Source organism: Podarcis cretensis (assembly GCF_951804945.1).
Source record: "Podarcis cretensis genome assembly, chromosome: 11".
NCBI lineage: Eukaryota > Metazoa > Chordata > Lepidosauria > Squamata > Lacertidae > Podarcis > Podarcis cretensis.
This window is the reverse complement of record NC_137180.1, coordinates 24,932,056-24,945,240: the sequence shown is the minus strand read 5'-3', so window position 1 is coordinate 24,945,240 and position 13,185 is coordinate 24,932,056.

Genomic DNA, 13,185 nt, shown 5'->3' with positions numbered 1-13,185 from the left:
GACTGGCATCAAATTGGAACTAAGGGAGCTGGCTTTGGCTTTTTTGCGATACAACCAATCCAATCTCCAAACCGATTAAAAAAAGTCTTTTAAAAATCATAAGACTGAAGAGACAAGCAAGCAATGGTCAGAGAGATAAGAGCCAAATCAATCAAGGGAAATATCTCTAAGCTGGAAGGTAGACTTCAGCAGACACACTACTAGCCCAAGATATATTGCAAGATTTCCCCCCGCTCCAATGTACCAAATTCTCCTTTCCCAAAATGGCTTCCTGTGCTAAAGCTAGGAGAACAAACTCCTAACAATAAAATGCAAAATAAATGTTATTTATGTTAATTCATTTCATTTATATCCCTCCATTCCTCCCAAAGGAAGCCAGGGTGGCATATTGTGGAATGGATGACTGTCAAGGCAATCAAAATAAATTAAAAAATTGTCCAGTAGCATCTTACAGACCAACTAAGTTTGTTCTGGGTATAAGCTTTCTTGTGCACGCACAGTTCTTCAGATACACATGTTAATGCAATGTAATCCTCTGAGGAAAGATTTCAAAGGTTAGTGAAACAGCTAGTATGAGGAAGCATGTTTTTTAGGTTTATGTTCTTTTCACTGTATTTTACTCATCCTTTGTTCGCTCAGTAGATTCTACTTGCTATTGTACACAATTTCAGGAATGGAACATAATAGCCTTGCATTATTTATCAGCTGGGTTATCTCTGCAATTATTCAGAAATTATGTTTAAATAACTTTACCCTTGATGGGCAGAGCAGGGGTTCCAATGAAGAACTGAAGTATCGAAGAGTAATATTGATTATTATTATTTTTGTAAGGTTCTCTAACAGCAGCTGGCTTTTATTTTTGTGCTTTTATAACTATTTCACTTGGTTTGTATGTCACATTAACTGTGATGTGGTTATGATATTTAAAATCCAGGGCAACAATTAAGGACTTGCCTTATATCAGTTATAATGTATCTATGTAACATTTCTTGAATAAAATGCAATGCATGATTCAAGCTTATCCCGTAATTTTCTCTGTTTCCTACCTGGGTCTAGTTAATGGGGTCACACTTGTATACTCCCAAGTGGACGAAGGAAATCGAAGATGAAGACCATATGCCGTGAAAGACAAATGGACTGCATGATATTATCAGTTCCCCTCAGAAAGCCAGGCCCTTTACTTTTGGTATTGTTTTGAGTTGCTCTTCCTGCCTAAATCCCAGAACGAAAGCTTCTACTCACAGTGGACCAGTTTGCACATAATGCCAGGTCAAACCATGACTAAGTGTGAACACGTAAGCCTGTGGGTACTTGACAGACCGTGTTTACAACTTGTGGTTTGCCTAGATTCAGATGCAATGCTAACCCAAACGATAGTTTAGCTTGAGGTGTTTAAGAAGCAAGAGACCTGGAAGAGGAGTGAAGTGATTGCAATTTTTACTGTGAGCGCCTGCGCAATCATGTGTCCCTGTTTAGCCAAGCGTTGGTTTAGTGTGAACATGTGAACCATGCCAATTTGTGTGGTAAAAGTTATCAGTGTGATACAAAGAGTGGAAGAAGATAGTATAGAAAGCAATTGTTACCATCAATGTTCTTAGTCAATGGCTAGTCAACAAAGTCAATGGCTAGTCAATAAAGGTATAATTGTGTGTATCACATATAAAATTCATACATATAAATGCAGGTTATTAAGGAAAGCAAAAGCCCTGAGAATACATGAATATTAATATTTTTTTAAAATGGCATGGTTGAAAATCATACGGAATAAAGGGAAAGAACAACTCATGTGTTTCAACTATTATAACATTGCTCTTGCAGCAACAACAAAATCAACCTAATTGTCAAGAGTGGTTGACAAATGAATTGGCAAGAAAATGAACTGGGTCTCTGAGCCAGGTTTTCTCCCAGAAGAGGAAAAGAATGAATCTATTTATTCAATCTCTTTGAGGAAAGCCAAGCAAATAAGATGTAAGAGAGTAATCTGATATTTCACAAGTCAAAACTGGTCTATCAGATGCAGAAAGTAATCTATTAAGATCCTAAATAAATACTCAGCAGTATCTGTTCAGACATGCCACCATCATGAAGAATATTCCTATGGTCAGTGGAGTTCATTGTTTCCATATTGATATCTAGCTTGTATAAAAACATTCTGGGAGCAAACTGAATCATTTTATAAAGAGATAGAAGTTTATGGATTTCAGATTTGTTGTATCAAGAGTCATGATAAATTAACATTGGCCTTGATCCACAACCCAACTGTGCAGGGCTCAATAAATGCACAAAGAGGCTGCCCTGTTCAGGTATCTTGCTCTTTCCAATGTCACCATCTTAGCCTGGGAAAAAAGTTGTCAATAACCCTAAGCAAAGAACTGAAAGCCACATTCTGCAGCTGAGATCCTACGAATGAATTCTTTTCACATAGTAGTGGTATTTATGAAACATCTAACACAAAACACACAACTTACAGCGATAAAATGACCAATTGTGTGTGTGTGTGTGTGTGTGTGTGTACATTTTATGCTTTGATTACTTCATCAAGAGGCAACTTTATTACTCACTTTTATGATTGTGGGAGGTGGTTTCATTTGACGTCGCCAAGAAGCTTCTAGGGAGTCATTGCAAATGGGCATAATGTAGAAATAGGTGCAAGCAAGCTGCTATAAGGCTATATCATAAAAAGGAATGGGTATTGGGCTAAAGCCTCCAGCCCTTCCTATCTCAGATTAATTTCTCTGCGCTGCAGTCATCTGATATCCAGTGAATTTGATACAAGTCTACGAAATGTATGCTAGATAATTTGTGTATTTGTTTCAATCATTGATTTAATTCTGTTATTTATCTTTTGTAGCACATCACTCTGAGCTTTGCTGAAGGAAGGGTGATTCGTAAACACGAATAGTAATCAATCATCATCATCACATGGAGAACTGTAGCTCCTGGCCACTCAATTACCAGCCCTCTGAGCCCATCTTGTCTAAGTTCAGAGAGCTGTTTGGGTACACACATGCTTATGCAACATTTGACTCACAATTATCTTCAGAGGACTTAATAAATATTAATGAATCAATGTTCATAATGCTACTAAGATCTAAGACAGAATTGTGTGTAGTATGCTTCCCCTGTGTCCAAAAAAAGGTTTTTTTAAAGAAATCCCACAACACTCCATGCTATCTATATACCCGCAGGCATATGCCCTAGTCTTTTATTTTAACACACCATCAGCTTTAACATTGTCAAAGGTTAGAACATGAATTAGTGTTTCTGCTAAGAGAATGACTTGTTTCTTATGTGGTGGAGTTAAATTGGATTTAACCATCAACCCTTCATATATAATGCATCTCATATCCCCTCCCCCACAACACACGCTCTAAATTTAATTAAAATAACTGAAATGAAACTAGAGATAATTTGTTTTTTAAATAGACTGCCACATGCTCCATTTACATAAAACCCATTAGTTTGCATTAAATACAAATTAGCTGCTGATATGAATTAAATCACGTATAAATAGTTCAGAATAGCCTCAATTCTGCACATTTTAATTAATATAACAGTTAACCAGATTTATTTGTAAGGTAATCAAGACTCGTACTCATTCATCCTTCAGCACAATAGGCCAGACAGTGAAGGGGTTGCCCGGTAACATTTGGCAGTTTTTAACAGCCAAAACAGAGGCCCAGACGGCTGATGGATTCTATAATTTACAAAGAAATCTGAAGCAAAGCCAGGGAAAGTTGGTCTCGAAAGGTCCCAACAGAGGTGTTACCTTTTAACCTGGCAAATTATGAACAGCCTACCCATCCGCTGCAACAGTCAGGGAATAGATACAGGACAACAAGGGGGTTGTTACAGCCGCAGTAAAATCATGGGCATCTAATCACAATGTATTCACAATTACACACAGAGTTTGCCAACAGGACACTTCTATGTAAATGGTCATTATAGTCTCTTATTTTCCTCCTCCACAGCCATTTCAATTTTCTGTATGAGATCTGCGTAACAAAAGAAATAATCACAAATAATACTATGAATCATATTTCAACAAAGTAGCATGCTCTTGCAAGCTTTGTTATTTTAAAAGCATACTTGAAGCTACTGTTTCCAGGTTTTTCTTCTCCAACGGACAATTTTGAAACTGGATGTACTGGCAGAACAGCTAAGATAAAATGAATCTATAAAGATTGTGAACATTTCAAAACTCTTTAAGTCCCAATCATCTCAATGGAACATGGGATGCAATCCTCTACAGTGAATTCAACTGGGTTTATTTCTGAATATGCATGGATAGAGTCGCACTGCTAATCATTGGCCTATGTACTCCATTCTCTCTGAATTTAGTAAATCAGATCAGGCCTACATCTTCTTCTTTGGCAGTCACTCGTAGCCGAGTAAGATTGTCTTCCATAAACACAGTTTTAACAATGGGTCTGTAAGTGACTGTGTAGGCCAATTCTGGATCCACACGTCCTTCCACCATGGGGACATTGGTTTCTGGGTGGGAGTTAATCACGATGTGGATTTGCCAAGCATGCCTTCCTCCTAGCACATTTCTCTCTTGCGTCCTGAGTTTGAGTGTCTTCAAAGCCCATTACACTTTTGGCAAAGGCTGTTCTCCAACTGGAACGCTCGTAGGCCAGTGTTTCCCAGTTGTCAGTGTTTATACTACATTTTTTAAGATTTGCCTTGAGACAATCTTTAAACCTCTTTTGTTGACCACCAGCATTATGCTTACCATTTTTAAGTTCAGAATAGAGCAGTTGCTCTGGAAGACGATCATCGGGCATTTACACAAAATGACCACTCCAACAAAGTTGATGTTGAAAAACCATTGCTTCAACACTGGTGATCTTTGCTTCTTCCAGTACACTGATATTAGTTCACCTGTCTTCCCAAGTGATGTGTAAAAATTTCCGGAGACACTGCTGATGGAATCTTTTGAGGAGTTGGAGATGGCGTTTATAAGTGGTCTATGTTTCACAAGCATATAGTAAGGTTGGTAGTACAATAGCTTTGTAAACAAGCATTTTGGTTTCCCTGCAAATGTCCTGGTCCTCAAACACTCTGCACTTCAATTGGGAGAAAGCTGCACTCTCAGAGCTCAGGCGATGCTGGATTTCAACATCAATGTTGGCCCTTGTGGAAAGATAACTGCCTAGGTAGGAGAAGTGATCCACATTTCCCAACATTACACTGCTAAGTTGGATTTGTAGCACTGTAGAGGGGTTATTTTGTATTTGTTGGTGCAGCACATAGTGTGGAATTCTCCCCTCAAGCCTCAGCATTTAGTACATCTGACACAGTATGAGAAAGTCACAACTGCACATACCTTTGCTTCCATTCCTGACCACAGTGACAAAGGCATCTGAAACCATTTCTATAATTTCCATATTATGTGAAATGGGGATGCACACACCAGTTTCTGCACACATGTTTTCAAACCAATGGAACATTCTTCATGTGCTTAGCTAAATAACCACACACATCATTGTTGGTTTTATCACAGATTCTATTCTAATAATATATAGAGTCTGGCTAAAACCGTAAGAAATTGGTTCACAGACAGACAGACGTTCCAGCTGCGTGCCTACCACCAAATTCTCTGTTCCTTATACTGCAGGTTTCCTCCCTATTTCTTCATTTTTGTTTCAAGTGACATCCATTGCAAAGTAATCAATCTTCACCTTTTCTTGATAAATCTGCATGAGTCATTCTATTAATCATTGCTGAAACAAGGATTCACAATCATTTTTTTATATCACCAGGCATTTTGGTTCTGCAGCATTCATGAGATCAAAATCCAAGGGTTTTGTTGAATCTTTATATGTCCCCTTGCAGTGTTACTCAAACTTCGGTCCACAGCTGTTGTTGGACTACAACTCCCATCAGCCCTGACCACTGGTCCTGCTAGTTAGGCATCATGGGAATTGTAGTCCAACAACAGTTGGGGACCCCAGTTTGAGAAACACTGCATTGGAGCATGACTTAGTGTTATCCATACTTCCTATTGTCCTGCTTCTTTCTCCTGGGGAAAACCACTCTTTAGTGCTCAGTTGGAGCAAATGGCAATTTGGGTTTTCTGCATTCCAATGTTCCAATTTATCACTAAAGAGTGGGATTTCCCTGGGGGGAAAGCAAGGCATGGGGGAAACCATCCAGATCCATGCCTACAAGCAGAAAGCTGCTCAGAACAATGCTTTCTATGTGTGGGACATGGGGAAGTTTGGATGAGCCCTTACTTGTGCAAACATCTGGCCCAGGGGCAGTGGCCTCGGAGTTGACTTCCAGGGTATGGATTTCCCAAGGGTTTGCTGTGGGATTTGACAGATTTATCTGTCATCTGCTTCCCTTAGGAATGGGTGTTGTATGTATAAGTATATTTATTATTATTATTATTTAGTGTGTTGTGTATTATGTGGTTGTAAAATGTTGTAATTTATAAATGAGATGTTGGTTGTAGACTGCTTGTGGATGGGAGCCAGGAGAAAGGTGAAAGAAAGGTTGCTTTGCATTCTTTGGCGTCTCATAGGTACTGTGATTTAGACTGGTGATTTCACTAATTGGGTTCTTTGATTTCTTTGCAGTTTATAATGAATGAACGTGAGCTCTCCATTTCTTTAAAGTCTTCAATTATTACATTTTCTATATTTTTAACATCAGTTATTTATTTATTAGTAATTTTATTTATGAGCAATTGTCACAAGGTTGCACTTCCCTGAATTTTAAAACTGTGTATTTATAACTTTATCAACTATTTTTAGCTAGTTATTCAGTAATTTTCTGCTAATATCAACTATTGCTTGGCTGCAGTTAGCGTGTCTGGGAGATATGGTATTAAGGAAGGACAGGGCACCCAGTTTGCAGTACAAGGTGGCACAAAACTCCATAAATTGCTGCCCCTCTGAGTTGGCCTCTGGGTCCTGCTGCCTCTGCCATACATTTGTCAGAGCCCTGCCAGTCCCTGCCAGGAAATGGTATAAGATTCATGAATAGGATGCGGCACATGTAAGAACTCTTTATTGAGCCTACTCTGCAGCAATGGAGATGGTGAAGAAGCAATACTTCTCTGTCGCAATTCTATCTTTGGAAAGCCATCCAAGAGTTTATGTCATATAAATCTAAAATCCAATTAAAAGCAAATATAGTGGTACCTCGGGTTACATACACTTCAGGTTACAGACTCCCAGAAATAGTACCTCGGGTTAAGAACTTTGCTTCAGGATGAGAACAGAAATCGTGCTCCGGCAGCGCGGCTGCAGCAGGAGGCCTCATTAGCTAAAGTGGTGCTTCAGGTTAAGAACAGTTTCAGGTTAAGAACGGACCTCCAGAACGAATTAAGTACTTAACCCGAGGTACCACTGTAGTAAAACAATGACAATCAGTATAAAATACAAAAAAAAAAAAGACAAGAGGCCAGGGGAGGGGGGATTGAAACATGGCCTCCAAAAGCTTGGGGAAACAGACAGTGCTTCACCATTCATCAGAAGCCTGTCACTGTCATGGCCATTCATGCCTCCAAGTGGGAAGGTGCATTACAAGTGAGGTGCCACCACAGAGAAAGCCCTGCTCCACAATCAGGGGCCCCTGACTCTTGTTCATCCTTCCCCAGTAATGGTGGGCCCTGTGGATGTTTTCATCAATCCGGATGAAACCAGGATTCCCACCTTCCCATTCAGAGCTGCTAGATTCAGGGGAAGTGGGGAACAGGACTCATCTGTTCCATTGTGACAGGCCCACTATCAGATCCTTCTCTTCATCTTCCACCCCAGGCCTGAGCCCGAAGGCACCTTGGGACTAATGACAGTGGCCCAGAAGTGTTCGTCTTCACTGTTACTGTAGCTCTGAAAGAGCTGCTAGAATGCATTTTCACAACAGAGCCAGACCTCCTTGACATGCAGGGTCACAGATTTGAACAATATTCTTTTGACACAATAAAACCGGCGGCATGTGTTATATGAGGAAACTGGTTTCGTTTTTGAAAAGGAGAATTTGGACTCTAAAGCCAGGAGATATTAGTGCTGTTATATTTTTGGCAGTGCTGACAGCAAGTGAAGTGGCACTAATGCAAAAATCTTACAACTGCTACAGGTTTAGTACATGAAATGAAGTCAAGGTTGCAGCTGTTCTCAATGATTCACGTAATTCAGATACTGCTCCTCTAACTACTCGATAGAATAAATCCCAGACTGGCTACACAGGACTTGTCAAGATATTGGCAACTAGACTTTCCTATCCTGAAGGTTCAGAGCACAAGATGAAATACATCAAATGCTTTCACTGCTTGGTAGGGTAGGAAGAAGGGAAATAGGTGTTGCGTATATTTTACAGACAGAAGTTCCTGGGTTCAATATTTGGCATCTTTAGGCAGACTCAACACTGTGAGAGAGAAGGGAGATGAGCAAGCCAGCCAAACCAATTGCTTGGGTTTTTTTTTTGCTTTTTTGTAAACTGCACCAAGGCCACATAGATAAGAAGTGGCTCATCCTCCCCACCAACACGTTGGGATTGTTCTGCCTGCCCATTTTGTCAGATCATCCCCTCCCCACAAAAAAAAATCCCCACACCTCAATTGGGATTTGTAATTTTCAAGTTTATTTGAATTTAATCATTCTCTAAAAGCTACCTGATTAATCAATTAAAAGCATCTTTAGCCAATTGGCAGCCACGTCTTAGTCATCAATCACAAGAGAAACAAGCAGTGGGATAAAGAAGATGTTGTGCTTCTAGGAAAGGGGTTTCAGAAGACTATTTTAGGTGCCTCGTGAATTTTGTTTTTTGTAACATAGCTCACATTTTGCTGTGTTAGTAAGAGCAGTGTCATGTTCCATCATGATTTATCCCAATACAGGACTGACAGGTTGAAGGTTTATCACAGTGAGGGAAGGAAGGAATGAAAGAGGGTAGGAAATGAGTATTTAAAATTTACAAAGAGCACGAATAAAGGGAAGCTGTGTATTCTGAGGTGCCTTTTAAAGTTATGTATTCTGTAGTGCCTTCACACAAAATGAAGCACAGCACTGAAAACGCCCCAAAAATGTGCAATGAGGATATTAAATTTCTCTCTCATTCCATTTTGTGTGTAGAGCAATACACTATTCTTACATCAAGCTCTGGTGTGTGTTTTTTTTAACTAGATCAAAATCAACACTCAACAGGAAGCAAAATATGTTCTTATTCCAAGGCAAAGTTCACAAACCAAAACACCTACTTCCGGCTTTGCAGCGTTCTTAATCCAAGTTGTTCATAAACTAAGCTGTTCTTAAACCAAGGTACTACTGTATTAGCATTTTGGATCTGAAATAACCATGCATGTGCATGGAACATGCCTCTAACACTCATTGGTAACACACATAGGTAACACACATTGGTATGAACCTTAAAGGAGTAGCATGGAGCTGTTTCAATAAGTGCTTTTGCTGATGAGTGGGATTAAATCCTGCTGCCTTGGCTGCATGGTCCTGTTCTCTGCTGGAAACAGGGTGCATAGCTAAGGCAGGATTTAGCCCTGTTCTCCCACCCATCCGCTGACATCACCAGTCAACTAATAGGCAGGTGGGTGCAGTTGGGGGGGGGGGAATCACATAGCTTTGAAGAGTATTCCCACATGAAAGATTATAAACTGAATGCCATGCCCTTTCCTGATTTTGCACATCCCTCACATTGCAAGCAACCTGACAGTGTTTTGTATCATAATAGGGTCTATGCTGCAGCAGAGGTGGGCAGAGTGACCAGTGCTGCAGCACTGGGAGATGAGCCTAGAGGCGCCACAGAGCATCACAACTCTGACATGGTGAATTGAGCAGAACGGAAGGCAAGAAGCAAGGGGGCATCAAATTTGGCCTTGCACAGGGCACCTCTGAAATTTGAAAGACAAAAACCTTCCCCTGGCTGCAGAATCACCTGGAAGCCACAGCATTGGTCGGTCAGATTTACAAACTGGAGGCAGTGTTCAGACATGCAACATACTTGCTGCAGCAAAGCTTAGTTGTGCCTGAAAGGAACAGAACTTAATTTGTGGAGTTTGTCCATTCCAAAGTTCAACTTCAGCTCAATAACATATGGCAGCTGCAGGCACGTGCGTTCAAACTTGGGCATATTCCAATCACATGTGAAATTGTAATGTCACTAAAGTTCATCCTCACCTGGCTCAGAACATGTATTTATCCAGCTCATAATGTTCAGCTGCATTATAAAGTGAGTGCTATTTATCGCAAAGCACTTTTCCAGCTCTGTTTTCAGTCCAAGCCAATGTGACTCCCTCCCTGATGACTTGAATGCTGCAACAGGGCTTTATGGCACATAGAGAAACAATAAAGAAAGAGGCGGGCAGAGGCAAAAACCATTAGAGAGCTTGCTGTAGCTGTACAATCACTCTTGCGCACACACACACACACACACACACACACACACACACCCAGAGGACCATATATCATAAACTTTCCTGTGGAAAGGATTCCAGAAAAGAGAGGGAGACAGGCAGTGAGCATCTCAGAGGCTACTCCTGTTGGACGTACATACATACATACATGCATGCATACATTCCTTCATATATGGACGGATGGATTGAATTTGTATACTGCCCTATACCTGCAGATCTCAGGGCAGTTACAACATAAAATAACAATATAAAAACACAAAATACATAATAAAAACAAAAACAACCCAATACACCCCCTACCCTCTTCCACTCACAAAGCTTTACTATGATCAACTGCTTCTACAACCAATTAAAAACATTTAAAAAACAAAATCAGCAATATACTAAGAAACCATCAAAACACATTAGCGTCTGGATAGGCTTGCCTCAACAAAAACATTTTAAGCTGGCACTGAAGAGAATGCAGATCACAGTGGTCAAATGGTCTCTACATATGATGGGGAAGGTGATCCCACAAGTAAACTAGCCCCAAGCTCTTTGGCGTAATACATGCCCTGAACCTTGCCCAAATGTACACATGGTAGATTAACCAAATGTTAGTATGGTATGGTAGAGTTACCAAATGATAGCTTTTACACAGGTAAGACTAAACGTCCTTCCATTAGCAGACAGGACGGGCCGACATAAAGGAGTTCCTAAGAAGGATAGAGTTTGCGGCTCCAACTTTGTATCAGTAGAAGACACATTGTAAAAATGTAAGCATTGTCTATCTAAGACCATTAAACAGGGTGCTGTTTATTGCTCAGCTTTCTTCATCATGATGCAGTATTCCCAGAAAACCTGTCAGAGGAACACGTAGATGTAGGACACAATTTGAAAGTGCACCTCTCTCATTCTAAGAACACCAGGGCCATTTTTTAAATGACAGCAACTGACCTGCTGTGCTCCCCCCCCCCCCCGAGAATCTAATCATACCTCCTTTGCAGACATATTGCCCTTCATGAGAGCTGGTGTCAGTTTTTCCTTGCTCTTTTGCGATAAGCGGAGTGAGATGGCTCAGTTGTCAGAGAGACAGAGCATCTGACACCATCAACGAGGGCGTCAGCCTGCCTTCTCCTATGCATAATGGAGGGAGACAAAAGACAAATAATGAGGAGATCGTTTGGGGGAAAGGACGAGATGTAAGCTGTGTCCAGTCTGTTTTAAGTTAAGAATGCCTTTGCTTTTTAAAAAAATCCAATCACCTGCTCTTCCCAGTGATCCTGAATTAGAAGTACAATGTAGGCCTCAGTGTGTGAAACAGACTGGTGTAACAAAGATTGCCACCACCCACAGTTGGCCCAGGACACACTACTGCCTGAGACAAACCAGAAAATGCTGTACCCCCCCCCAAAAAAAAATTGTACAGTGGTACCTAGGGACGCAGGTGGTGCTGTGGTCTAAACCACAGAGCCTAGGACTTGCTGATCAGAAGGTCAGCGGTTCGAATCCCCACAACGGGGTGAGCTCCCATTGCTCGGTCCCTGCTCCTGCCAAACTAGCAGTTTGAAAGCACGTCAAAGTGCAAGTAGATAAATAGGAACCGCTCCGGCGGGAAAGTAAACGGTGTTTAAGTGTGCTGCTTTGGTTTGCCAGAAGCGGCTTAATCATGCTGGCCACATGACCCGGAAGCTGTAAGCCGGCTACCTCGGCCAATAAAGCAAGATGAGTGCTGCAACCCCAGAGTCGGCCATGACTGGACCTAATGGTCAGGGGTCCCTTTACCTTTACCTCGGGTTAAGAACTTAATTCGTTCTGGAGGTCCGTTCTTAACCTGAAACTGTTCTTAACCTGAGGTACCACTTTAGCTAATGGCGCCTCCTGCTGCCGCCGTACTGCCGCCGTGTGATTTCTATTCTCATCCTGAAGCAAAGTTCTTAACCCGAGGTACTATTTCTGGGTTAGCGGAGTCTGTAACCTGAAGCATCTGTAACCTGAAGCATCTGTAACCTGAGGTACCACTGTAGTTTAAGAGTGTTGAGTTAGAGCATGGATAGGGAATATCAGGCTCATGGAGGCTGAATCTGCTCCTCCTCCCAGCTTTGAGCCTGCTGCCCTGGGGCAACTGCCTCACCTTGCCTCCTGAGCAGGCCAGCCCTGCCACCTTTATTCTATTGGTGGCTGTTCCTGGTGAACCAATCAGGTAAGTTGTTGCCATGGGCAGAAGCTATGGTTTTATTTGCCATTGTAAACCACCTCAACTAGGAGTAGAGCAATGGCATGCAAGAGTCAACAGCAAATGACCTTATCACCCATTCACCTTATCACCTCATCACCCACTTCAGAGTAGGAGAATGCATTGAGCAGAAGTGTAGGGGGCACGGTCATCATGAAAAAATACAGTCAGGGGCTTCAGCCCTCCACTTTCCATATAGATTTGGAGGCTTGCTTTGATTCAAATCCTATTCCCATTACTAAGTTATTCACAGACTGTTGGTCCTCAGCTTAGAGAACATGGCTTTCTGATAGATGCCAATGACATCACATGCACTCTGAATTCCTGGAAGCCCTCACTCATTGAAACTTTTAGATATGGGATGTTGGTTCCAGATCAGATTTGGTATACACTACTTCAGAGGTAAGATGCCTGTGAAAACCAGTTGCTGGAGAACAAACAGCAGGAGTGGGCTATTGCCCTGGTGTCCTGCATTTGATTGGCTAATGGGCTATGGAATGATGGACTAGATCAACCATTGGTCTAGCAAGGGTCTCCTAAGTTTCCTTTAAAATGGACTTGAGGTTGTCATGACCAGCAATTCACATCGATT